This window comes from Sebastes fasciatus, chromosome 12 (genome assembly GCF_043250625.1).
Source record: "Sebastes fasciatus isolate fSebFas1 chromosome 12, fSebFas1.pri, whole genome shotgun sequence".
NCBI classification, from domain to species: Eukaryota; Metazoa; Chordata; class Actinopteri; order Perciformes; family Sebastidae; genus Sebastes; species Sebastes fasciatus.
In genome coordinates this window covers 20,370,009-20,397,921 of record NC_133806.1, presented here as the reverse complement: position 1 = coordinate 20,397,921, position 27,913 = coordinate 20,370,009, and the positions used below count along the sequence as shown (strand labels likewise).

The window sequence follows — 27,913 nt, the reverse complement described above, 5'->3', positions numbered from 1 at the left end:
CTGCAGACGGACCAGTGAGCACGGTCAACCGGGTGAGTTGAAAGCAAGTGAGCCCAGAAGAGAGGAGAAGCCAGTTTTGTATACGCCATGCACACACTGAAACTTGCAAGGTCAGGGAAAGATAGATGAATCATTATCTCTAAGCTGGTGAACAGAACAGCATCTTCACCGACAACAGGGCAATTTAGGACATCTTATCATCATCGTGACTTATCTCCGTACATTAAGTAAGACACTAGCAGTTTGTTATTTGTAGAGGATTAAAACATAGGGTCTCTTCACACTTTTGTGCTTACGCACAGTAACAGTCCACAGTATATGAGGTCTTTACAAGTACATGGTTATATTTTTCTTTATGTGGATGATGACACTCTTTTTCAATGAAAAGGGAATAATCTTCACAAGATGTTTTCAATTACTGGTGCTTCATGTAAAAAACGGCTCTGTCTAGCAAAGATTTAGTGCATAAGTGGTGAAACGTATGCAAATTTAACACCTGTGGAGTCTTTTGGGCTGCACACAGAAAGACATTAATAAATCCACATATCACAATGTTTTTTTTGCCGTATTTTATTAACATATTGAGGTAAAAAACAAAGCCACTTTTCCAGTACAAAGTACAAAACATGCACAACATGTGCCAGTAACTCCACTGATTCTTGAAGGTGACATAAATGACGGGGTCACGACCCTCGGCTGTCTTCCTATTGGCCCCCCCTTGAGGGCTTTAACACAAAGCCAGCCAATAGAGTCGGCCCCCTGAGAGTGTCTGTGCTGCAGGAGGGATCTTCTTCTTCTTCTTCTTGATCATGACATGACAGGTAAACATACTGAAACTGTCAACACGCTGAAGAAACACACAGCTGGAGATTAAGATACATCAGAGCCAGAAGAAAACTGTATCATCTGAGGGTTTTCTTGTGTTTTAAGCATAGAATACCAAAGGAAACATTAAAACAGACGACTTTCTGGTGAAACAAATTATCATCATGTAATATTTTTGCGACAAAAATGCCCCTATTTTTGTAGGACGTTGAAACTGAATGCAGCCCTGTTCCCGAGGACCTCACCTGTGACCTGCTTTGACCTCACAGGTTAAGGGTCTCAGGGACAGAGGGGCATACTGAGAAATGAAAAATACACAGGGCGGGTTTAAACACGGAGCAATTTAAAGTACAAAAAAGCAACGCGGAGCTGAAACGTATCAAAAAGAAAGAACCGCAGAGTCGCTGCACCGAGACAAAGACATGACCTCATCTGACATTTGGATTCTGCGGCACCGACCGGTCTCCTGGTTTATTGCAGATCACAAGCAAAACTGATCAGATCAATTAAAACATAATCGTGACATATTTGTCTTCATTCCATCCACACGAATCTTCCGCCTCGCAGTGCAGCAATGAGAAGAAGCAAAGTCACATTTTTCACAGCAAAGCTCAAATAATCTCAGCAATGCAGCAGTTGCGCACGCTGTGGAAGAGACACAATTAATTTAGGAAAGACAATTCATTTTAAACTGTTGTTAAATGTCACGGGTGTTTTGAACATGATTTATTGAGCTAGCACTAACAAATTACAGCCTCCAATAGCTTTTCTGAGCTCAGCGAGCTGAGAGGGCTTTGAAAATCAACTTCATACGTGTGTAAGAAACATTAGAGGAATAATTACAGTCTAGAACATAACTTATATGTCAAAGAAAGGGACATTTATCTTAAGTCGTTAATAATTGCCCTAACCCTTTCCTCTATTTAAGACCCATACAGCAGCATCTTTGCCTAAAATGTAACTTATAAAAAGTGATATTTATCTTGAGAATTGCTGAGGTTTAATCCACTACAACTCCCTGAAAAGAACATTTGCATGGAGTTACAGTCGAGATGAATTAACAGAGATATGCAGTTCAAATGTCACTTAATATTAATATGTCATACTATGATTTATTAGTCCAATCTTAAGAGCAAGACAGGATCCGTCTCGTGACTTACCAGTTAGGATGAAACGAGATCAGGACATGGAGGGCACATAATCCACCTGTAAATTAAGTAAAATAATGACACTTTAGACAACAATATCAAACTAGTTATTTTTTATAAGCCCAAACATATCAATGTAAAACTTTCTGTATATTTTGGTGATGAAAGACAGAAAAAATTAATTGCGTAGAAGAATTAGAAGACAATGCCCCCCGCTGGTAGACAGACAGAATGACACATGCTGACTGGGGAAGACTGAATATGTTCATCTGTTGTGGAAAAGGAACATTTTAACATTTTATGACTCATAAAAATGTGTTTTCATCGTGTAAAACACCTCACTGCGAACATGAATAAAAGGCGCAAGGCGCCTACGTCATGTCCTGCATCAAATTGAACTGCATTAATGCACGTTACATATTACTTACAGTACAGGTAGACTTCATGACTTACAGGCCTCAACGATTTGGGAATACAGAGGTGTGATTTCCAGATCGTCTCAGTTAATGTTGCATGTGACAGACGTGGCAGACGGATCAGACCAGAGGGAATAGCACACATGTGTCATAACTTCACCGAGAAATTAATAATGGATTTGTCTGCGGTAAAGGTTTCCTTTTAGGTTTGTTTAAAATACTGTCATTCATGTCCGTTTCGATAAAACTAAACTGTGAGTTAATCATGCTAAAGCACCAGAAGCGCAACAGAAATGGAAAATCCGGTGTTGAACACATTCATGATAATTGCAGCAGGTGTAAATGCATATTGTACAACACTGCCAGTCATAACATTTAAATTCCTTTGACAGACGCTAATTTTTCTCATTTACCTGCCAGATGTTATAAAAAAAAGAAAAGGTGATTATAATGAGGTAAATTTCAGACACTTTTTTTCTTCATCTGAGATTTAAACATGCAGTGTTAAATAAAAGTGAGAATTAAAACAAGGTGCGAATCAAACATGAAACGTAGACATGACCTGTCGACAACATGCAGCCTAGACTCTAATTGAGAGGCTTTTCAGTGTGTGCAAACACAGTCACATTCATGCTACAAATATATACAGTTAGAAGAGTGCACACATGCATGCACATGCAGCAAAACATGACGGTCAAAGGAAAAGGATGTGAATAATTAGTGATGAAAAAGTTTCAGATAAAAATGCATACATCATAAACATGCAATCCTTAATGTGCATTCATGTGAGTGAAAATGTCAAAAATAGAAATCACCTTACAGTCAGCCTCTTCTTTTCTTTTCTTTCCCAGTCAGTCTGAGTCTGTGTTTCCTCTCTCTCTCTCTCCAACGGTCTACGCCGGGGCCAGACAGAGAGCCCAGCGGCAGGTAGGTTACAGACAATAGTATTGATTCCATTATTCTGCTCTCTACCTACCTGCCTGACTAACAGCAACGTCTCTCTACAGCTGCTCACCTTTTGTCTCCGCAGGGCTGCCGTCACAGAGCTGCAAACAAGAGGAAAATAAAGAAGAGAGTGAAATAGCGTGCTTCACGTGCCCCGCTTATACACCAAACCTCCCCGGTGCACATGCTATCTAACACATCCAGACGACACACTCATTCACCCTCCGTGCTGCATTCATGGTTCTCTAGTAGTCTCTCTTTGCTTTCATTGTACCTCAAAGTCTCCTCTCTTCCTTCCTCTCTCCCTCTTTTACACTCTCGAGTCGTCATCCTTCCATCTCCCCCTTTCTCCTCTCACGTTTTTCAAGCCTCACGTCTCTACTAGCCCAGTAACCCCCCCCCCCCATACACACACACACACCAGTCTGTGAGCTACGTGTATGTGTGTGTGTGTGTGTGTGTGTGTGAACGTGTGAGAGATGGAAAGAGAGAGTGAATAAGAATGCAGCGAGTGCATGCATGTGTGTGTTTGCATGTGTGTCTACGAAAGAGAGGAACAGTGTGTGTGAGGGAGAGGGAGATGGTGGGGGGAGGGAGGTAGGGTGGCGGAGAGGCTAGCAGAAAGTGGGGATGGAGGGGGAGGGTCAGAATCTCTAATAGAACGGGAATAGAGAGAAAATATGAAGCCCAGGAGTCTCATGAACCTGAGAGCCTGACATTACTGCCTCCTCCTATGTGTACAGCAATCATACCATCATCACATTGATTACAGGATTTACGGTGTTGCTCCAACACGACTGTAAATTGCAGCCGGAGTGACATCAAGCGCACTAAATGAACCCATCGTGGAAAGCTTCGCCAATTACAAGAATGTGTCTTGATTATACAGCTTAAAGTTTGATGTTCGGTACAACCAAACTGATCCAAATAAAGGCTGTTTAAACACAATGAAACGGAATGAAAACCTGCATGCACCCCCGCCCCTCCACGCTTTGTGTTGCATGCACAAACAAAGAAATTGCAACACTTTTGCATATTTAATGTTGTGTAATATTTTTCAGTTTTATTACATTTCATATTTCCGTTGGGTTGCTCCGTCAGTTCACATGTCTGAAGGCGGTCCGATTCTAATATTTGTGCTGCTCTCTCCGAGAGGACAGAGAGTTGCAGTTGTGTTCGTTGGATAACAGAATCATACGGCCCTGAGGGAAATTCAGAAATGAAAGTAAATCTAATTTAGACGCCCTGATTGGCTGTCTGTTCAGCGAGACGGAGCATAAACACCACACTTGATGTGCGAGCATCATTAATGGCCCTAAAGTGTTCTGACCGCGTTGTGCGACAGAGAATATCACCGATGTGTCACACGTTTAGAGCAAATGAGGGTAAACTGACAAAGAAAAGACTTACGAAGACACCTTTCTGATGGATCGCTTGTTAACACTCCCGCTAACAAAAACGAAGGTATGATATTGAGAAAAAAAAAACACAGGGACAAGTAAGCACATCGATCTCTTGTGGCATTTAGTGTGAATTTTAAAAAGCCCTCTCGCTGAAAAGCAAGTACTGACAAACTACACATGATGGGAATCGATTGAGACAAACTCGTCTTCACCTTCTTTCAAAAAGGTTTCAGATGAGGCGTCTTGTTTCATAAATATGCACGACGAGCATCCAACCTTTTAGAAATGTAGGTTAGAATAAAAACACTACGCTATACATTCATAATACCTCATGAATATTCATGATATACCCACACTGCCTATAGACTAGTCGGTGTCAAAATAGCAGCAGGTATTCCAGAAGCACGGTACAGATGAATTCGTTTCCTGCTTTGATCCTACTCTGTATAACTGTCTTATTCACAGCTCCGATGCACTACAGGACTCTTCACATCCTCCTCCGTAGCTGCAATCATACTGTAATGCCATGCCACCTAAATTTGCATAGAAACAACATGCTGAATGTGTTAACAGTATCTGCTATGATGTGTGTGCTGCACCGTCCCTTTGCACTCAATGCGAGCTCCTGTGCAATATGTGCTTGCGCAGCACATATATCCCATCTGATCCCGCATTAATGTCGCCAAGACAAATTCCTGTACATTTACAAAACTTAGATTCTGATGTGAATACATTATAGAGTGCAGGAGCCTCTCTCCTCTGTCTGTCCTCTTGCCGGAATACTACATTACAGCATGGCTTTCTGAGACTATCTGGACGCCAATTTGACTTAAAAACCAAGAAAAAGCAGCTCTCTCGGAGCATGAACAGTGTCCGAACCTGAGTGACAAATGCAGAATGTCACAGACAGGTGTGTGTGTGTGTGTGTGTGTGTGTGTGTGTGTCTGGGTGTGTATGTGTGTGTGTGTGTGTGCCTGCGGCTGCACTCTGCAGTGCCACTGAGAGACAAAGCACTGGGAGTGCTTCACAGGGATGACATCATCAGTCTGGGATGGTGTCTGCCTTGTCTGTTTTAGGATGCTCCAGTTCTCCGTTACGATCCCGAGAGATCGGAGATGGCATCGTTTTTTTGGCAGCGCGCTCCTTCTCGTCGCACCTGTTTTTATAAAGTAGCGTATGTGTGCAAAGGCAAAAAACAGGGTAAACCGTGCTTTAAAGAGCGGTGTCGTTTTTTTTTTGGGTGCTTCAAGGAAGCCATGATGCTTTACGTTGGGAGAGGTTGTGGCGTTTTACTCACAACGCATATGTGCATGTGGATGTATGAGAATGTAGAACAATCTGCTCTCACATATGCACAGTGTGCAGCATCTGCCACGCTGGAAAAACGAACAATCTTTGCCACATTGGTGTATGAGAGAGGGAGAGAGGATGAGGCAGATAGCTCTTCCTCCCATGTACATTATCCTTGCCCCACACACCTTACGACTGTCAGACGTTCAGCTGTCTCTTCTGGCAGGAGAGCAGCGTTTGTGCGGTGGATGATAAAGAACGCTTCGACTGACAGTGCCGAATCAGCACAATTCTGATATATGCCCCCCTTTTTTCAGGAGGGGAGGAGAGCCGGCTATAACGCACTGCAGATGGCTGCTGTCTCAACCACCAGTCTGACATACTGAGAGGAAGGGAAGGAGTGGGAGGAGGAGGGTAATGAAACTGGGAATATTGTGTGATAGTGTGTGCTGGTGTGGATGCAGGGGGACTGCACAAAGTGGTAACATGGAAGTACAGTAGCAATAGCATGTGTGTGAAAGTATCCTCTACCTGTTGTAACATAAAGTAATACATGGATCTCACCAATTACTGCCAAGCACAGGCAGGGAGTCCATGATCTCCATAAAGAGCCTGTGTATAATGTATGTGACTCGTGTGATTTATATGTTGTGATCTAAGCTAATGCGATAATAACTCGTTGACGCAAATTCACTTTAACGACGCTCATTTCTTTAACGCATTAATGCAACTTGCAATTTTTAGGTTGTAGAGGGCTCAGTTTTAAGGCTATAGAGAAGATAGTGGTATCATATTATATGAAGAAAACATAAAGAATCTATCGGCACCAATCACGTCATACTAGCATGTCGTAAAAGACGTTATATAACGCTCCAAACTTACACAACATCTTGGCGAGGAAAAACTGGCTTGACCATGTTCAAAGGGGTCCCTTGACTTCTGACCTCAAGATATGAGGATGAAAATGGGTTCCATGGGTACCCACGAGTCTCCCCTTTACAGACATGCCCACTTTATGATAATCACATGCAGTTTGGGGCAAGTCATAGTCAAGTCAGCACACTGACACACTGACAGCTGTTGTTGCCTGTTTGGCTTGAGTTTGCCATGTTATGATTTGAGCATATTATTTAATGCTAAATGCAGTACCTGTGAGGGTTTCTGGACAATATTTGTCATTGTTTTGTGTTGTTGTTACTTGATTTCCAATAATAAATATATACGTATATTTGCATAAAGCACTCCCATGTCGATAAGACTATTAAATACTTGACAGATCTCCCATTAAGGTACATTTTAAACAGACAAAAAATGTGTGTTTAATTTGCGATTAATCGCGATTAACTATGGACAATCATGCAATTAATCACAATTAGATATTTGAATCGATTGACAACCCTAGTTGTGTGTGTCTTCATTAGGGACTGTATGGAAATTATTAGGGGGGAGGGTGGGGGCAGAAAAGAGGGCGAGTTATCCAATTTTTCTTTTTGTTGAAAGGGCAGGTAGTTAACTTTTCTCATCCCAGATTCCCTTGTGAGATTTATTCTTAGAAAAAAAATTAGTCTTTAAGTTGCATGCTTGGCCATATGCAGAGGAAAACAACAGTGTCTCAGAGCTTTACCTTCAGTAATTCAGTGACTAACAGTTTATTTAGCAGCCCTTTTTCTCAAAACTAGGTAGAGTCAGACTTAAAAAAAAATAAAAAATAATTGTCTTGATGTATTAGGGGGGGTATTGCCTTTATTCCCAGTCAAAGGAGGGGTCCAAAGAAAGTATTAATAAAATAAACTAAAAACTAAAATCAAGCCCCCCTCCCTCCACTAATAATTTCCGTAAAGTCCCTTATCTGACCTCGAAGTACGATCTTGGATAAAAATAAAAATGGAAGCTCAGCATCCTCTCTTTAAGGTATTTCTGCTGCAGTAGGAAATACCGATTGCCTGTCAAGCAGCAGGTGGTCCTCCTGACAAACATGTCCAGTTGCTACAAATACTGCACACAAAATAACAGACAGGCTACTGCGGGAAGTTAGACAGACTTCATGAGGACTTTGCCCAAGGTGAGAGTCTGATTAGACCTTGAGAGGACAGACGCTGTCGCAGTTGAAGAGGACGAGTCACGTCATTAACCACTGGGAGATCGTCTTGCGCAGTAACAACATACTTACCTCTCTGCTGGTGGCACATTAGACGTGGCAAGGAGTGACTCCGCAGGGAAAGCTAGAAGGTTGTACAGTTATCTCCGTGCTGTTTATTATGCGAAACCATACAACCAACTACCTCACACTGCAGAGCACAAGACTGTAGAGCTGCTCTCCAGACAAGATCTTCACCAGCAGGACGAAGGTGTCTGTGTACTCTACATATACACCTGTCTGGCTCCTGTCTACCGGTCGGCCCATTACCTCACGCCTCACTTCAAACCGTTAATGTGCTCACTAAATCATTTAGTCGGTGGTGTGTGTCTATTCTTGTGTTAGATTACGATAAATAAATTGGACTGTTTTTTTCTCACTTTGTGGGAAAAGAGGAGTTTGATTGCTTGAAAACATGAAATTGGTAGCAAATCTGCAGTCATGACAGGGTTGGGAGGACTTACTGTATACTGAGGGCTGCATTGATCATGATGCAACAGGGATGGCTGCAGTGGAGGAGCTCAGGTTAAAGGCTGCACAAAAGGCCTGGAGGTAAGTTATGTAGAGCACCAGGAGTCTAAATCACATACATGCAGATAGATGCCGGTGGAGGACAAAGATGAGGCAGCTGACGTGATCAAATGTACTGTAGGAGGACTGGATGGAACAAAATATGAGACACAAGTAGTGTCAAAACTGCTGCTCTGAAATGTGACAACATTGGAACAGACCTATGAAAATCAATTTCCACACATCTAAGCCTCTCGTGCAGGTGTGAGTACTACAAAGGCTTCATTTCCAATGTTCATTCATAGTATTTCCATCCATTTCTTAGGAGTTGTTGCCCTCTACTGGTGACTGTGCAAACTCCCGCTCACTTCTCTATCCTACTTCCCATCTGTGCATTGTCTTATACAGGATGTTATAAGTACACACAATCTCTCATCACATCCTGGAGAGCAATGATTAAAATCTTCCTTCCTAAACATTTAAAAACCAGCAGCTATTATTGTGTCCAACTCATTATTAAACCATATTGTTTGGCTTTGCACTCTCATACATTCACACACACTGCAGCATTTCCTCCACATCAGCTGTCTGATTCTACTTAATAGCTGACAGGTTTTCATGAGAGTTAAATGCCATCTGCCGTAACACTTTCATCACCATCAAGTCTGCTGTCAGCTGTGATATCTAAATCTGGGTGACTTCTGCTCCGCAGCCAAAAATGAATTTCCTTCACGTCACTCCGAGTGAAAAAAAACAACAACCCATAAACTAAAAACTTCTTTCAATCTGCGGATCCTCTCTGTAGGAGTCGTGATTACTGTGCGCTACAGTACCACGTCTGCTGGCACAATGCTACATTCCAGCAGCTACAAGGCAGGAGTGTTACATTACCCTGTGCACAGACTCCGACGTAACTGGGGCAAGATGATATGCTATGTAAATGCCTTTTAAACCTGCAGTAGGCAGAATGTTTTTGGCATCATTGGGCAAGAAATTCCATAATAACCTTTCGGCATATTGTAATTCAAGTGTTGTAAGAGACTTCTGCATCTCCTCATGGCTCTGTTTTCAGACTTTAAAAAAATCTAGCCCATGACGGGAGACTTTGGCCAATCACAGGTCATTTCCAGAGCGAGAGCGTTCCTATTGGCGGTTCTCCGGCTGGTGGGCGGTGCTTGGTATTTCCTCAAATGATCTCAACATGGCTGCCGGGTCTCTTCTCATTTTACAGCTTAACAGTACACTACAAGATGTTTCTGAAAGCATTTGAGGTGAGAAATAGGCATTACAGTAACAGAATATTGATTCATATTTGATCAGCGCTGCCTAGTTTGACCGTTTGATCGGAGTTCGAGACTGATTGACAGCAGGAGAGCATAGACAGCAGCTGGACGGACGGCAGGCTCCAGCTCGGCTTTGATTGGTTGTTTTCCTCCGGTCTGTGAAATCTTGCAGATGCCATTAGGAGCATCGGAGGACACAGAGGCACATGTTTTTTTTTCAGATTACCTGTCTCATGCACTACTTTCAGGATATAGTGACCGTTTTATAAAAATAACTTTTTTTTTTAATCATATTTTGCTCCATTTCTTCCCACTGCTGCTTTAAAGAATTTCAGCAGACCCTTAACAAAAACAGAAATATATTAACAAATGCTATCAACATAAAGATGATTTCTGAATTACAAATATGTTAAGGAGTTAAAACATCTTCTGAGTCTGCAACACTGACAAAAGAGCGCAGTATGTGGGAGCTCTGCAGTCTCTGCATGAAAACGCTGCCTGGCATGTGGGATTTAAAAGAATCCATCTTCCAACAAAGGAGCATTACAATACAGGAGTTCAGATCACAGACCGCACCTATCTTTTCTGCAGACCTCGTGTTGAACGGTGCAAAGTCCACGAGAAAAGACAGAGATAGAGAGGAAGATCTTAAAACCCTTTAGCCAATCGGGCAACATGCTGGTGTAACCGTAAATATGTTGCCAGGTGATTCCTATTTTCTCTTTCTTTCTTTTTTGGTATGTGTTTCGGGTCCTATAATCCTCCTCCGTCTGCAGCTCCCAGTCCCTTTCACTCTCCTGTCCCCCTCCTTCCCTCCTCTCCTCCCTCTCTTCACTCACTCAACCTTTTCTCTGCTTCAGCCCTCATGGGTCCCCAATTCCCGCCTCTTACCCTTTTAACCACCCTCTGTCTTCATACCCCCCTCCTGCCTCCTCTATCCACACACGCCAGACCGGCCTTTTTTCATACCCAAAGACTCCTCTACTTTATACCCAGCGTCTGCAATATTTTCACAGTCAAATCACGCAGAAATGCAGTGTAATTGTGCCAATGTCAGCTATCCTTCTCCCTCTCCTGCTCACTCCGCCCTTAAGCAGGCCTGCTGTCTGAGTGTCTAAACAGCGGAGGACTACTCCACCATGACAGACGTCTGGGGTGAATCATAAATGGGGCGTCTCGCTTCCAAGTTCAAAATTCCTCTCATTCTTGATCATCGTCCACATACAGTGACACACATTGGGATATCACTTAATGGTTACAGTCCTTAACGTAAAACATTCACTCGTCAGCATAAGACAATTTCACCTTCAATGTTTTCATGCTGTATGAAATTAAAATGATGTTAAAGATGGAAAATACTTCAAGGTTCAACGTAAAGCACCGGCTGATTTTCAACATGTGTCAAAGCGGCCCACATTTCTATATCAAATATCTGTGTATCACCTCTGCCAATACAAGAAAATGAGGGTAACATCGCCATAATGTCACGTTTGTAATTTTAGAGAGTAACACTTTGATCTGCTGAAATATGCGTGTGTTTTTTCCCCCAGGTGAGAGCAATGCTCTATCCTACACTAATCTGCTTTGGTTGACGCCAGCCTCACATAACAAGATGGCAAAATGAATGTTGCCATGGGAACCTTTTGCCTGGCAACCCAAACAGCCTGGCAACTAGCCAAACTGTTGCTATGGCACAGCTGTCAATCTACGTACGCTGGGATTGGTGTGCGACTGGCCTGTCGTTGCTCCGCCCTTTCAAAGTTTCCAATCAAATGCACGATGGAAGAATTTATCTTTGGTTTTAAAGCAGTGGAGGTGTGTGTGTGTGATGGTGGTATCTGGTAAGAAAAATGGGTTGGCCTATTATTATGCCAAATAAAGCAGCACAGAAGCATCCTACTTTGAAATGTGGTTGCGTCTTCAAAAATACCATCATTCTATTGGTTTAAAATCTCATTTTAGACAAGTCATAAATTAGTTTGGGATCTTAGCGTCTGGTCAGCGAGAGCATCACAGAGGACTGATAATTATTTGATATTTAACTCACTGTGTGCAAGCGATATTTAATTTTTGGATAATCATGATTACATAACTTTTAATTACCTTGTGAGATCATTTCTTGCACAAATCATTCAAGGACAAATAATCCACTTTGGATAAAAGGCCTAAAGCTCCTTTTAGTTATCCCAATCTATTATGTTCGAGGGCTTAAATTAGTCAACAAATGTGTATGTGCGTTTGCATTTTTGCAGGCTTAGTCCTTGGCTTACAGAGATAATGAATGAGTTTTGAGAGTAAGGACACTCTTCGCTACTTCGCTGACCTACAAAATGAAAACACGAAGGCACCTTTGTCTGTTATTGTAACAGACTTTAGCTTTCAAATACTTTACCTTCTGCACTGACATTAAAACGAAGAGTATTTCAGTCAATATTTTTGTAAACACGGGCAGAAGAGCACTGTGCCAGATATCTATTAGAAGACTAAAAGGAACTATGTAAATGCATCTGTGTCAAAGTGGAGCTTTCTCAAACAGTTTATAATGACACAATACACACGACTGAAGCGCTGAACACGAGTGTTGGACCAAGATCCAGGCTGCAAATGAAGAAATATAAACGTTTGGACATTATACTGCTGTATGTGTTCATGATATTCTGACAGTCAAAGGTTTGAATCATTGAATTATTGCCCAATATTTCATTTGTGTGTATATCAAGGAAGGACAATACAGACAAACATTGTTCCACAGGAAGAAGAAATGCAACAGATGCTAAAAAAAAATTAAAAATAAAACAGACGATGTGCATGTTTATGCATGTGTGTATGTACTGTACATGACTGTTAGTGCACTGACATTAACAGACGTGAGAGTGACAGATCCATTCAAAACACATTCAATTATTGTCTAAGCCATTATTTCCCTTGTGTACTGAAAAGTTTAAATTTAGGAATAGCCTAGGAAAACGCTAAACCCAGGATTCAGGAAGAACAGACGGATAGATCGACGGAGGGTTAGGTGAACAGATGAATGGAAATGGATACACTGGTAGAAAGATGGATAAGTGAAATGTATAATATAGAAATATTGTTACCTTGAGATCACTGCCTTGTCAAAGTGTGCCAGGTGTTCCTCAGACATGAAGCGGAGGCCAACTGAAACACACACAGAAACACACACACACACACACACACACACACACACACACACACAAAGGTCAGAGGGAGCTGGCCTCGTGAATAGAAAGACTGTTTAACCAAGAGGTCACAGGTTCAATCCCTGCAACAGCTGAAGTGTCACCGGACAAGACCATGAAAAGCTACCGACTTACTTGTGAGCCGCTCTAGAGAACAGCCCCAAAAATATAACACGCACGTCACTTTTGAGGGCATTTTAAAGCAGAAAAATATGTATAGCGTTTAATCCTGCTGTATTTTAATCTTTACAGTAAATCTCAGGCAGCATCTAATCTACAAAATCAAACTATTCACCAACAGAGTTCAGGATTTCTGCTCTTTCTGTAATGTGGACACTCTATTGAGGGCTATAGTGTTTTGATGAAGTATTTAGTTATGAGGAATGTAAAGGATATAAGTAAGGTATCCACCAATAGGCAGAACAGGGGTCGTCATAAACTGAAAGAATCAAACAGCCGCAGTCAAAGTGATGCAATTAGACAATCAATTATAGTCACATAAAATAGAACATGAGAGATGAATCAATGTCTAACTTTTGTAATAATTGACATGCAGCACAGAGGGACTAACAGTGCAAAAAGCTATTCACGCTGCAGAGTAAATTACATTGTAATTAGCCTCATTTAAAAAGCGGCACTTAACGCTCAAATGTTTCGCTTTGCTTCTTGAGTGCTGCCATTAATAAATGTTTGGATATTTACAGAATTATCCCGACATGATTGAGCATATTGTGAACGTTAGCTATTACTGAGGATTGGATTAGATAATTAGTGTTTCCAACGCTTCAAGGTATCGGGGATGGATGTCACTGGCGGCACACGGTAACATGAATTCTGTTTCATGCTTATTTTTTTTTCTGTCTGAGATTGTTTGGATAAACATTTGAGGGCGTTTAAATCTTGATATCCGAAAGCAATCTCAATGCACACATGCGTTCTGCAGAGTGGACAAAGCGATGCACCAGCTTGGAGAGCTAAGCCTCCTGCTCCGGTTTGATAAATATAACTTCAAAAGAAGCAGCCAAACAGCTTTAGCTGGCCGACTGCACAATGAGCATAATAACTCCCCACCCCCTGGGAGCTCCAGCCTAGTTCATTTACCCTTGCAGAGCGCTGCCATGTCTGTATGTGCACATGTGTCTTTGTTTCACTGCGAGCCTCTCGGAGGCTCCCCACCTTCTGCTCTGTACAAAGCGGATGTATAGAGGAACCTTTTGGACCCAATTTTTACAGAGGAAATGCATCCCCCCTCCCTCTCCTCCCTTCTATTTGCCCCTCACATGTAATGCCTGATTGACCACAGCACCCCTTAAAGAGGTCAAAGGGCAGACAAAACAGTCTGGTGTCATGGCAACCTGTGTGCCACCAACCAGAATGGTGAGGGGGGAAAGTAGGGGGGTCCAATGAGCTGTCAGTTAAACCTTTGAGAATGCTGCCTTGTGTTTAGGCTAATGTGTGTACGACATACAAACGCATATACGCACACATAATGCACCTGCCCTATGAAAAGCACCCTCCTAATGTGCACTCCAGAATAATCAAGCCGAATCCCACCACGCAACGCAGATAAGTGTAGTACCTATCAGAGTATCAGATGGTGCGCATGCTGATGTGCGTTTGCTGCACGTGCAGGTGCACGCGTTTGCGAGTGTGTGTTGTTCTGTGTGCACCAGGAGACACTCCTGTGTAAAAGGTTCTTTGTGACCGCTCGATGCAGTGGCAGTGTTTACGTGATGGGGGAGGGGGGCTAACGGATAAATGGGAAGCAAATGCATTCAGATCAATACTAAGCTGAGAGAGGGTGAGTGGGGTTGAGAAGAGAGAGTGGAAGGTGGTGAGTAGAGAGGGAGGGGCCACTAGAGGGACTGATTAATCATTCCTGTATTGTTATTGACTTTCTGTTAAAGGGGGTGAGTCAGACTCTGAATTATGTGTTTGTGTGTGTGCGTATGTGTTGCACCGTACTCAATGAGAGCACAAAGTCATCAATTACGGTCCTAGACTTGCCAAAGGTTTGGCACTGTAGCCGGTTTAGTCGTGCTCCGACTACTTTTTTCATTTCCGGTGTGTAGTTACAACTTCTAGGCAGTTAGTTTGCATATTTAGCGCAACAGCCGTGAAAGATTTAATTATTCATGTTTTGTAAAAAGAGCTAATATGCTGTTCCAGTTTGAACAGGAACAGGGAAGCGAAGGAGGCGAACAGGAAATCCCCTGTGAGGAGTTAATGAGGAGCTGACGACCGAACAGACACAACAGAGAGGGAGGGAGGGAGGGAGGCCGCTAGAGGTGGAGGAGGGGAAACGCTGCCATGACATCTGACCCTCTGGCTTTGACCTTGTTCATTGTCTGAGAGGGCAGAGAGTGGACACACCTGAGGACCGGCCACATGTGAGCACATACACACGTGCACATGTGACATTTTAAAAAGATACTTTGCAGCTCAGTCCTTTATACCACACAGCCAGCAACGATCTGCCCGATCCACACCAAAACCCCTAATTAAATAAATAAAATTGACATAATTAGTTTTCAATTATAACAGCACGACACCAACGTCAGACGTTGCCACAGGCAGTGTTTCCCTCTAATTACAAACCTTTTAAAAACAGCGACTTGTCAAGAGGACGGCGGGCCAAGCTAACTGAATGGAAACCCCATTCAGTGTTACCTTGAACTTGAACAATGAGTCTGGTGTTTGTGCTGGGGCCACTTCCTGACCTTTCCATCCCTCTGTGGAAGCAACCAACCGCAGCCTCTCCTTTCATCTTACAGATGTGACCCTGACGACCCGCGCCGACCAAAGAACAGCCGGTAACGGCAGGTTTTATTTCCTACTACTGACTTCTGAATCTGTGACTTGTAAAAGTGTGCTCTGATATCTTATATACTGATGTGTAATGTTTATAGACCATCACTTCATTTCAACCAGTTGATACTAGCCATCAGACTGGCTGCGTTTTTATTGCTTAGGAGCTGTTGATGTGACTGTTGGTGCCCTGAACCACGAGGTTCATTTTCTAATGATTCACTGAGCAGACAGACAGTAAACACAGATGATTCCTCCTCCTCCCCTTCACCTTCCTTCATCCTCCCATTGCTCCAGCATCAAACCCTTCCCTCCTCCCTCAGACGTTTTCTCTGGCGCGTTTTCACCCACTTGTCTCTACATCACAGACGACCTGTTTCTTTACGCCTCCATCTTTCTTTTCCCCTCTTTCTTCACACCATACCCACCTCTCCTCCTCTAAGTCTGGCACCAGAGAGCTGGCACACTCGAGGGTGTCGTTGTGTGACACGGGCAGCTGACACCTCCGGCGCAACTGCAGAGCATGTGTATCACCGCAGAGCATAATGGAAAGCCTTGTGAATGCCATCAATATGTTGCAAGAGGAGATGTAGCGACACTTCAAATCACTTGACCTTCAAACTTCTTTTTTATACTTTTTAGTGCTACAGCAAATTATTTATTTTTTAAATTTTGTATTCAATTAATGCAGATTTTTTTCCAAATGACTGGTAATAATTGTTCAAGCTTTAAGATGTCCAAAAATTTTAAAAATGGCCATTATTAGTTAAGAACATTGAATTACTTGGTTTGTCTGACAAACAGTAAAAAAAAACAAAATATAATTTATAATATAATTAATCTGTTTAAGAAAATACACAGATCAATACCACTCATGAATAAAATGTACCAATCAGCATATCTAAAGTTCACTAATTATGTTTTAATTAGATTTGTTTAATCAGTAAAAAAGGGTTTGCGTTTGGACAGAGCTAGCTGTTTCCACTGTTTACAGTCTTTGTGCTAAGCTAGGCTAAGCTAAGCTAAACGGCTACTGGCTTTAGTTTTTTATTCCACTGACAAATATGAGAGTGGTATCAATCTTCTCATTCAACTCTCGGAAAGAAAGCACATTTTGTGTATTTCCCAAAATGTGGAACTATCGCTTTAAGACTAGCTGTTTCAGCTTAAATTGAGATGTTCGTTTTTCTTAGACTTCAATTGAGACAAAAAGAGTGGGTTTTCTGTCTCTGTGATTCTTGTCCTGATTTAACCTAAGCAAGACGGCTAAGTGACAATCCTAACGTCTGATACGACACTGAAGACAGTGTGATTGTGTGTGTGTTTATTTGGATGGTGACTTTTTCCTTGTCCACAGTTGAGCTACCTCATGAGAAGTTATGAATAGACAATGTTTGGTGACATCAACAAAGCCCGTTCCTCAGGAACCTGCTCCATAAATCATACATGACTGACGCACTGAAGAGGACACGACGCCAGCGGTAAAGAGAGAGAGCTGTGCTAGAATTATCACACTCACTTTCACCAACCCCCAACTCCTGAGGCTCTCAAGATGTCTGTGAGACATCTAAAGAGCCGGAGAGGAGAAGGGAGATGGAGAGGATCAAAACTTGAGACAGAACATAGAAGAAGAAGAAGACGAGACAGAAGGAAGGAACGTGGCGATAAAGACGGAGATCAAATGTAGAGGGGAGACGGAAGAGACAGAAAGAGGGGAAATGAGGGGAACGAGATAGTTTGGCGAGGTAAGAGGCAACGCTGAGACCTACTAATGCAGAACTGAGGAATTCTCACTGCTGACTCCAAACACATTCCTACAGCCTGCAAATATTAACCCCCACCTCCCCACCTCGGCCTCCATCTGAATGCACGAGGCAGCCACCTGGGCCCTCAATGAGGAAACTATTCATTGATATCAATTCGGTTACTAGAAGAGAGTCTGACACTGCAGTGGTGGAAGGAAAACAGAAAAAATCATTATTATATTCAACGCGGTAGAGCTACACTCCACACATGGTCATCACCAAGGCAAACTTCTTTCATGATTGACAAGTGAGCAGTCTGACACAATAGCAAAATATCCAAGAAGTGGATCTTTTTCTGAACCAGGTGTTGTCTCGCTGCCGTTTAGAATTCAGTTTGAGATTTGCTCCTAAATCTTGGTCATAGTTGACTGTGGAGACATAATGTTATTAAGACAAATTGGGAGAATTCATGGGTCTATTGTGGATTTGCAGCCCCACTTTGGGATTTAGACTGATCAGATGCAGATATTTATATAAATACTTTACATGCTGTAGCTATAAACTTCATAAAATTATTTAATCTATGACATTTACTTCAGTGTAAAAAAAATTGTCTTTTTAGTAACCATTCAAAGGTCAATAAAAAAACTGTTTTGTGAATCTTAAAGGTCAAGTTACCGCTCAACTGATACTAGCTGATAATTTATAGATTACTTTTGGAGTATTTTTGGCCCTTAATTAATAGTATTTGGTCACAAGGTAGACAACTGGGGACGTTGCAGTTCATGTGGTTAACGTGTTAGCCCCTAGGTCACCATGATGCACTGATACTGGATTTTTGAGGCCGATATTGACACTGAAAGTTAAGTTGAAAAAATTATGATATTTCAGCAATTCTTTTTCTACATAAAACACAAAACATAAACAGATATCTTTGATAAGAATCACTCACTTTTAAGAATTGTGACCAAGATACTGTATGTACTGAGCGGGACATTTACAGGTTAAAAAATTAACTTGAATAAACTTGTCCGTAATCTCTGATGGATAATGTAATGTAATGGTGACACTGTTTCTGTACAACCTCAAAGATATCTTTGGCATTTCTGTATTGCAATATCTGTGGTACGCCAATATTGGCCAAGATTTCGATCAGGTAGCTCTACTTCACATAATCTCTTCTTCAATCTGTTGTCCAAGTGCTGTGTGAAGTACATAAAGAGCATTATAACAAGAGCAGGTGTGTAAAATAACAGCAAAAAGATACTATTGATCAGTAGTGGAAGTAGTATTTAAATTGTCTACTTTAGTAAAAGTTGCAATACCTCACTTTAAAAATACTCTGTTACTGTTAGAAGTCCTGCATTCAAGATTGTACTACTGTATGGAAGTATTAGTGAGAAAATATCCTTGTATCTCTTGTTATGCAGAATTGCCCTTTTGTTACAATATTTTGTATTTTATAATATTGGATTATTATTGTTGTTTATGTATAAACATGGAAGGAGCATGTTAATGTAGCTGGTCGAAGTGGAGCTAATTCTAAGTATTTTATGTACCTTTGGGTAGTTTAATCTATAACAATGCATCATATTTCACATGATAATCATATGCTTTATAAACAATTAGAAAGCTGTCAAATACATGTAGTAGAGTAAAAAGTACATGTCGAATTTTATAAAATTCTATACAGCAGAGACAAAAGCATCTGCAGTAGAGCTGTAACGATTAATCGGTTAGTTATCAATTATTAAATTAATCGCCAACTATTTTGATAATGGAAAAAAAAGACAAGTTTCTCTGATTCCAGTTTCTTAAATGTGATTATTTTCTGGTTTCTTTACTCCTCTATGACAGTAAACTAAATATCTTTGAGCTGTGGACAAAACAAGACATTTGAGGACGTCATCTTGGGCTTTGGGAAACACTGATCGACATTTTCTCACCATTTTATAACATTTTATAAATCAAACAACTAATCGATTAATCGACAATGAAAATAATCGTTAGTTGCAGCCCTAATCTGCATTAATCAACTATCTCACTCTATATCAAAAGCATCACCCAGCCACTGACAATACTATCAAGACATGCACCTCCTGCAACGGGAACACAATCAAAGAACTTCACATCCGACAGTTGGAGATTTAAACTGATAAAGCTTTGTGCGACAGAGAGAAACATTATCTGCACCTTGCTTATAGTAGAAAAGCCCTGTGGGTATCCAGATGGAACTCGCTCGGCTACAGCCCCATGTCCTAGAGAAGGCCGACAAACACTGATGCAACTAGAGCATCGAGTCTGGGGGGAATAGCTCTCGCTCAGACCGTGAGAGCGCGTTAGTACATCCACAACGGTCACATGGTGCAGCGCTTTCTCGCCATGCCGGACCCTGCTGCCTGGTGTGTGTGGCCCTTTTTCTCCCCGTCCCTTTCACACCAGAGCTACATAATTGATAGCGAAGGCCGAGTTATGTTTTATAAAGTGAAACACATTAATGGCTTCCTCCGCACTCTAAAGTGTAGATGTGCTGGGATCAGTAAGTGGCGGCCTCAAGTTGAAGAGGCTTTAAATAACCGATACATCCATTGTCAGTACAATAAGCCCGGGTAATCCATTATTTCTGCCAAAGTATTCAGTATTGTTATAGAGAAGCTGTGCTTTGGAGATGTAATGAATGCCTCGAATACTAAATATGCTTTAAGTCTTATGATATTAAAGACTATCTTAATGCTGCAACAGCAATGAATGGCCTTCATTCATTAAAAGGGTTATTATTCAGTTTTCAATTTGTTAAAGAAAATGTTATAATAATAATAAAAAAAGAAGATCAACATTTGATTTATGAATTGTGCACAACCCACCAATTTAAATAGCTGGTGTATTACATTGATCTTAAACAGTAAATTCCTATCAAGGAATTTGTCATTAGCATAACACAATATTCAAACTATCAGTGGGCTATCACCTAGACAAGCACCAGAACATGTAATCATAGGATTTAATGATTTAACAGCACAAAACTGAACATATATAGAAGTTTTTTTTTTTTAAAAAGTGGTTTGATACCAAAAGAAAGTCTGTCGGCTGTCAGGTGTATTTGGGCCAGAGGAGACAGACAGACAGCCTCTAAACTGCTGAACTGGATGAGCGCCGTGGATACATAACTGTAGTGGCTAAAGTGCCACATCGAGCTCCCACTGCTGGATAACATCACACCAATCACTAATGCAGGCATCAAGGTCAGTATGCGGTACAGTTATCCTGCACGGGTGTTAGTCTAGTGGAGCAAAAACAATTAGTCAGAAATTGACAGAAAATAAATCGGCAACTACATTAATAGTTGATTAATAGATAAAAGGGCCAACCATTCACAGGTGCTGACTTCTCAAATGAATATTTGCTGGTTTACGGTGATAGTAAATTGAACATCTTTGGGTTTTGGACTGTTGGTTGAACAAATTAAACCTTTTAATCAAATAATCAGGAAAATATTTGGCAGAATAATTGATAATGAAAATAGTCCATGCACCGTATTATCTACTGATGCAATATCATCTGTTATATTTGTTTCCTTTGGCCTAAACGGTCTTGAAAATAAAATTGGGAGCTTTTGCATTTGAATTATTTGCTCTTTATTTGCTATTGTAAATATTTCTCCCAATTGAGACTGAGGAGGAATAGCTCCTCCTGAATAGCATCAGCAATGAATAAGGAGTTTGATTAATGGTATATTAAATTAATCAACAACTATTTTGATAATCAATTCATTGTTTTTTAGTAATTAAAAAAAAAAAAAGTCTAAATTCTCTGAATCCAGCTTCTTAAATGTGAATATTTTTCTGGTTTCTTTACTCCTCTATGACAGTAAACTGAATATCTTTGAGGTGTGGACAAAACAAGACATTTGAGGACGTCATCTTGGGCTTTGGGAAACACTGATCGACGTTTTTCTCACCATTTTATAGACCAAACAACTAATCGATTAATCGAGCAAATAATCTACAGATTAATTGACAATGAAAATAATCATTAGTTGCAGCCCTAAAGGAGTTACTTGAATTTAACTGGTCAAGGTGACTTCATTACCCAAGTTTGTCTTTCAACTTCAAGACTCCAGGTCAACGCAAGTCAAGATGACATTTGTGCACATGAATGAGGCCCAATGAGCAAATGAGCATCTCTGCATATGACCATGGATAATAAAATGTGCCAGTGTTTGACAAACCACTTTGATTTTTATGAATTGCTCAGTTTAATCTTAACTAGTTCCACCAAAATAACACAAATATGTTTGTTTAACTGTGCATCTGTGCTAGCCGGCCTTTGCTAAACCTCGTCTATGGACGCGAACCAGCCACCAGTGATCAAGATCCACTGACCGAGACTTTGGTTCCAGTATTAAGCCTCGTCTTAAACCTGCATTCACACGCAACTATCAAGACTACCATCATCCCGCAGTCATCCTCTGATCCACCGATCAGGGAAACTCTATTTCTGCCCTTTGGCAAATGGCGCACGCTGGCAGAGAGATAGCTGGGGTGTCTTTGTGAGTTTGTTTGCATGCAGTCAGGGGTACAGAGACTGAGAGCTCTTATCACGTCTCCATGGAGATGGAAAAGGCTTGTTAAGAGCATGGATAGACTGAGAATATATCACAGGTCCTCGAGCGAACATGCAGGGGGGACGAAAGTATCTTGTCGATATTAAACAATGGAGGCAAAGCTGAGAACAAGCAGCACGGCGAGGATGTGGTGAGAGCTACATGGGCACAAAGTATATTCAGAGAGGTAAGTTAGGTGTTAGTGGACGCTGTGAGACATACAGTTGAGGGACACATACTGAGACCACAAACAAACAGTAAGGGGAAGTAGAGGGTGGGACGTGTCAATTCCAGAGTAGGGAGTATGATGGCCAAATAATTCAAATACTTTGTTATCTTTTCAACAGTTTCATTCCAGCTGAAACGAAGAACCAAAGCTAGGTCAAAAAAACATCCACTCCCTAACAGAATAATCTAACATGTAAAGATTTACAAAGACAGTGATCGACACACGGTAATGGCACAAAAGTGAGTGCCCCGACCCAGTTCTTCCTTCCCCTTCGTCCTCACAACTGGGCCTCAAAAGCAGCCTGAGCCTTTTTCCGAGCTCTTTCAGCAAATACACATATTCTGTCAAGAAACTACGGGAGATAAAAGGCATGGCTGAGTTATGGGAGACGGGGAAAATGTTCCAGCGGGAGTGGGAGGAGGCAAAATGACTTTAGGTACACAAACCAACAGAAAAGCATAGCAGAGCCGAACACAGAAATCAAGAGATAGACAGCGAAAACAAGACAGAAATAATTTGTGTATATGATTACTTTTCTTTCTAAATAACAGCTCGAGATGATTACAATGTAAGAGAATTAAAGCTTATGATGCAGAGGTCAGCCCATTTTTTTTTTTTTTTTTACCTTTTCCCGCGTTTCGTTCCCGATTCCAACTTGATTCCTCCTCTCCGTCCCCCTCTTCCTCACTCTGGAGTTAGTGCTTTCCCTTTTGACTTGCAGCCTTGCATCTCTATTTCACTCCAGTCTCGTCACATTTTTATCCGCTGTTGCCTCATCTCCTCTTCCTCGGGCACCATTTCTCTTTTCTTCAACCCCTCCACGCGCAGGACTTTGAAGGGGAAAACATGCCTTGTGGACAAAGGATATCAACGGCGTGAGGAAAAGTACAGTATCAGTACTTTTTTTCCTCACAACGCTGGGGCTGGAGCTGTGCAGAAACCGATTCCACCGTGCGCTATACGGGGAGGACAAACACACAAAAAGTCTCAGTGGTGCAGAGAGAGGTGAGAAAACGGAGAATGCAAGAGAAGGAGGGAGAGAAGGCATCAGTCATCGTGTGTGTGTGTGTGTGTATCTTTGCATATGTGTGTGTGTGTGTGTGTTAGAGAGTGTGCATGCATGCAGGGTAGGAATGAAGGAGAGGAGAGAGGGAGGGACAGAGATTGAAAGAAAGGAAGGTGGGAGGGAATAGGAGGAGTATACGTGGAGAGAGGAAAAGGGGAGGAGACATTTTTTCTCCGATTTCCTGTTCATTTTTTTTTAACCCCCCCGTCACCTCTTTTTTTTTGTGTGAAATGATCCCTATACTGTCTCCATGTACACAACCGCCTTGTCAATAGGTCATTATTCTGCCTTTCCACGACTGTTTTCCCCTTGTCATATTCCCCTTTGTTGAAGCCAGCTGTGTCTTTAAGCTCGTGCACTTGAACTCAGAGAGTGCTTTTCTTTCTCTGTGTACTTCCCCTCCGCTGGCCCCCCAGCACACAGGAAAGAGACACAGCTTGCAGGAGAGAGAGAGAGAGAGAGAGAGAGAGAGAGAGAGAGAGAGAGAGAGAGCGAGAGAGAGAGAGAGAGAGAGAGAGAGAGAGCAGGACAGAGGGGCAAAAAGGGGCAGAGAGAGAAATGCAGATGGGGGAGGGGAAAGGTTTGTAAACGGTTGTTCAAGGCTACAGTATGGAAGACTTGGAAATCAGTTCAAGAACTACATAAGATTTAGAGCACATAAACATCAAAACATATTTTAATCAAAGCACAAGTTTTTTTCTTCTTACAGTTCGAGGGCTGTATCAATATTAAAAGGGATGTCTAATGTGTTTGTAGGAGAAGGAAGAGAATAGACTGCTGTTGAAATATTGATTTGCGGTATAAAGTATGCCCATGTGTTTGCAACATCATGAAAGCGTTCATTCCAGAAAGTGCAAGGTTAAGGTCAGACCATTAAGCAGAGCCGCACATATCTGCACCAAATCTCCATGGCAACTGCTGACATACAGGTGAAATATTTTTGTGACAAGACAACTAGTTTGTGCTGCGGGGTCAGAAAGTGGACTATTATGCTTATGCTTTTATGTTTTTATAGAAAAAGAAAGAGTGGGCAGTCCACTCACCTTGACTTGATTTAATTGTTGAGACAGCAGAGAGGGAGACAGAGGGGAGTCAGGAGCTCAGGCAGGATTCGATCGCAGGCCAGCGACGCCTCTCACTGCACAGACTTGCATATGTTAAATAGTTTCTACATTGCACAAGTAATCCCTGACCATTTACGTATGCAGTGCCAGAGTTTGCAAAGTAGGTTAATAAACACATCAAAATCTAATGTAAATGAAGGCCGTTTTATAACTTTTAAGCAAAAGATCAAGCTAAACAATAGAAAAATAAAGCAGAACCCTGAAAGACAAACAGAAGGAAAAGAGTAAACTCAACAGGTCTTCAAGCTTTCACAGCTGTGCCACACAAAGAGATAATAATAAACACAGCAGTGACAGCAAATCCCAGAGTTTCCCAGCTCACTTCCTCTTATTTTGAAAACCTAAAAGCGGGCTGGAGTTTCACATTCACGTTTTTGAGTTTCAAAACATCATCAGTATGGACATTTTGGGGATTCAAAGTCAAAAGGAAATTGTTCTTAAAAACCGTAACAGAAAGCAGAAGTTTGGTACAGTACAAGCAGGAAATCACTTGAAAGGTAATGTTCTTGAAGTTTGCTGAATAAATATTTATTTCACAATTATTGATTTATTCATTAGTTATCCTTTTTGCTGTATTGTATTGTTTATTCCTAATGCACTTAGAAGATGGTCCGAGCTGTACTGTATGCTTGTGTTTAGACTGCGACCATGTGAACCAAGGAGAGGGACTGAAATATGGGCAATTAAAAAGTCACCGACCAAATTAAATAGTGAGAAATGACTCCCTTGTTGATTTAATCCTGTCTGAGGCTTAGATCAATAAGATATAAGGGTGGATATAAGGCTGTCTTATCTACAGAGAAAACATGAGAGGAGGGAAAATGTCAACATGGCATGCACATACCGCACTTGAACCCCAACACTGAAGGGCCGTCTGCAAAATCAAAGTGAGGCTGGGAGACGGGGTTTTTTCTCTGAAATGTTAGAACTAGTCTTATTTAAGAATTAGTGAAACATTTTAGCAGCTTAAAATGGTGTGTACTTTGAATTCACTGATTAAAAATATCAATTGTGTGAACTGCAATATCTATATAAGCTTTGTCCCTCACACATTACCTCACTGGTTCCTAACCTTTTTGGCTTGTTACCCATTATTGCCAAAACAATGCCTTCTCAGGACATCTTGTTACAGAAGAGAGAAGGTTCCATCTTCTCCACATCTTTTCCCTCTTTCCTTCTCATCTTATTAACCATTACATGACCTCTTAGAGGGTTCAAAACCCCAGGTAGAAAAAAACACAGCTGTAGCTCATACAGCATTGCACTATTGGTTCTATAATAAATACGTAGACCATTAATGGTGGCTGGGACTGTGGGTCTCTCTTCATTTCTTAGCTTGATCCAGCATCTTTAAATGAGCGTTAGAATAATTCTTAATTTATGTTTTAAGCACTAACCAGACAGATGAATGTCATTACACTGATCTTAAAACAAAGGCACATTGTGTACGATTTGGCGACATCTAGTGGTGTGGTTGCAGATTGCAACCAACTGAGTACCCCTCCAGTCCCTCCTCCCTTTCCAAGACTGCGGTAACGTGAGCCGCCGAGTGCCGCAGTTTCACAATCAAGTCTGAGAACCACGGTGGCCTTCAGGTAAGGTAAAAACATGAAAGGCTCTCTCTAGAGCCAGTGTTTGGTTTGTTCGTTCTGGGACGTTCTACATGGCGGAGCAACGTGGCGGACTCCGTGAAGAGGACCTTCTCCCTATATAGATATAAAGGGCTCATTCTAAGCTAACGAAAACACAATGATTCTTAGTTTTAGGTGATTATACACAAATGAAAACATAGTTATGAATAATATATTTCATTTTTGCAAATAGATCCCCCGAAATGTTACACACGGTTTCTTTAATGTGCCTTGAAAAGACAAGAAAATTGTGGAAAATGTTCATAATGTCTTATTGGTGTGGTTTGCCTGCAAGGCGCCAAAGTGAGAAAAGCCAACTTTTTCAATCTAAAAAGAGGGCACTGCGTCTAATGCATTGCAAATACAAATAGGTATCGACCCACTGAGAGGTGGAGAGGAGGAGGAGAGAGAGGGAGGGGGGGATGGGCGGAAGATAAAGGTCAAAGGAGGTGTGTGCTGCATTCGCTCATACCTTTTGTCAAAGAGGCAAATACACGTTCCATGCTTAACCACATTACTGGCGGACCAGAGAGGACGGAGAGGGACTGGATGCCACGAGAAACACTTCTCTCTCTTAATGCAGACAAACTATTCCCCCAGCCCAAGGACAGTCATTACCTGAGGGGAAAGAGGCAGCATGTGTGTTAGGGGAAGAGATGCTTATACTGGCGCTGATCTTGAAAGGGCCTGGCCGATCGATTGCATTAAGCTCCCTGCAAAAGAGAGAAATCAATATGTTTTTAAAGGCGAAGCAGGCTGCATGTGGTGTATGCGTGTGGGCTTCATTGATATCGCCAGACGCGTTCAGAGAGAAGCTACTCCTGAAAAAGAACGATCACATTTCGAGGTCAAGTGGTTTCATTTCCAATACTTATCTACAAAAGCATGACACTTGTGAGAGACATGTACATAACAAAAAAAAATGTCTGTGTTTGTATGAAGTGTCCCGGTTTGCGTTCCCATTATCACCGCAGAATACTAGCCAGTGTTTGAGGAGCACAAATGACACACTGTCGGGGAAAATCAATCGTTTTCCAGATGGAGAAACTTGTGCAGAAGCGACGTTAGGATTAGAAGAAGAGAAAGAAAGAAGCTGAACGACCTGTGACTCTCTGAGAAAATTAATTGGTCTTATAGTTAACAACATGAATTGCGTACAGAGGTTCAGCTCAAGGAGATGGAGTGGGAAGGAGGTCAACGAGAGCAAAACAGAGAGAGAGAGAGAGACAGACAGAAGGGAAACAAAGACAGAGAATGCAATTTAATTTCCATCTGTAGTCAAAACAATGCTAATCAATATCAACGACACCCACTCTTTAACACTTTCTACCTCTCTCATTCCACTCATGTCTTTCTTTCTCTCCATCTATCTATTTCTATCTCTCTCGTACACACTCAGAGCAATAATTTACTCTTGAGTTGGCATCTGGGACAGGGAATGTGATCCAGTAGTGGCAGGAGTGGAGAAAAAAAATCCACACAGAGCTGACACAGTGTCCTCAGTGTACCTGCACTGACACCAACACACACACACACTACTATAACTGCCGGGA

At 41.6% G+C, this 27,913-nt stretch overlaps 1 long non-coding RNA gene across 2 annotated transcripts; it reads right to left on the bottom strand.

The window, feature by feature from the left end:
• Positions 1–493: 493 nt before the first annotated feature.
• Positions 494–23,835, bottom strand: LOC141779258 (uncharacterized). Of its 2 annotated transcripts, XR_012596243.1 has the most exons (6): positions 23,165–23,835; positions 13,053–13,113; positions 3,405–3,435; positions 3,205–3,282; positions 1,986–2,031; positions 494–1,470 (listed from the first exon to the last, which is right to left on the bottom strand). It is a non-coding gene; the product is annotated as an uncharacterized LOC141779258 (long non-coding RNA). The 2 variants fall into 2 exon arrangements; XR_012596242.1 differs by having other exon boundaries at positions 494–2,031; positions 23,165–23,833.
• Between the last annotated feature and the right edge of the window lie 4,078 nt (positions 23,836–27,913).